The sequence below is a fragment of the Pan troglodytes genome, chromosome 17 (genome assembly GCF_028858775.2).
Source record: "Pan troglodytes isolate AG18354 chromosome 17, NHGRI_mPanTro3-v2.0_pri, whole genome shotgun sequence".
NCBI classification, from domain to species: domain Eukaryota; kingdom Metazoa; phylum Chordata; class Mammalia; order Primates; family Hominidae; genus Pan; species Pan troglodytes.
This window is the reverse complement of record NC_072415.2, coordinates 40,778,246-40,778,934: the sequence shown is the minus strand read 5'-3', so window position 1 is coordinate 40,778,934 and position 689 is coordinate 40,778,246. Positions and strand designations below refer to the sequence as shown.

The following is a 689-nucleotide window of genomic DNA, read 5'->3' as shown; positions in this document are numbered from 1 at the left end:
TTTCCTTCTCTTCCTTTTCATCTTCTTTCTTTGCCTTCTCTTCTTTTTTTAAAACATTCTTTTTTTTTTTTTTTTTTTTTTTGAGATGGAGTCTCATTCTGTCGCCCAAACTGGAGTGAAGCGGTGTGATCTCGGCTCACTGCAACCTCCCTCCCCCAGGTTCACACAATTCTCCTGCCTCAGCATCCCAAGCAGGTGGGATTACAGGCGCACACCACCACGCCCGGCTAATTTTTGTGCTTGTATTTTTAGTAGAGACGGGATTTCATCGTGTTGACCAGGCTGGTCTCAAACTCCTAACCTCAAGTGATCCACCCGCCTCAGCCTCCCAAAGTGCTGGGATTACAGACGTGAGCCACCATGCCTATCCCATTCTTCAATTTATATGAAATGTTTCATAAAGTTTGCGTGTTATCCCTGTGCAGGGGTCATGCTAATCTCTGTGTCATTGATGTACAATTTTAGTATATGTGTTGCAGAAGCCAACACTCTTTATTTTCTTCCCCCTGTCATCTGCCTCCCCCACCTCCTCCTTCCTCCTTCTTTTGTGTTATTTTTTCTGCTCCTTTGTTCTAATCCACAGTTAGAACTGAGTTTGCATCCTGGCTTTGCCACTTGCCAGATGCCTTATTTGCACGTCATAGTGGAGGCCCTATGTGAGTGACTCTGGAATATCCAGGGAATATATA

General features: G+C 44.6%; 1 non-coding gene across 1 annotated transcript; it reads right to left on the bottom strand.

The window, feature by feature from the left end:
* Nucleotides 1-379: 379 nt before the first annotated feature.
* Nucleotides 380-489, bottom strand: LOC112206361 (U6 spliceosomal RNA). Its single transcript, XR_002940582.1, has one exon. It is a non-coding gene; the product is annotated as a U6 spliceosomal RNA (small nuclear RNA).
* Nucleotides 490-689: the final 200 nt, after the last annotated feature.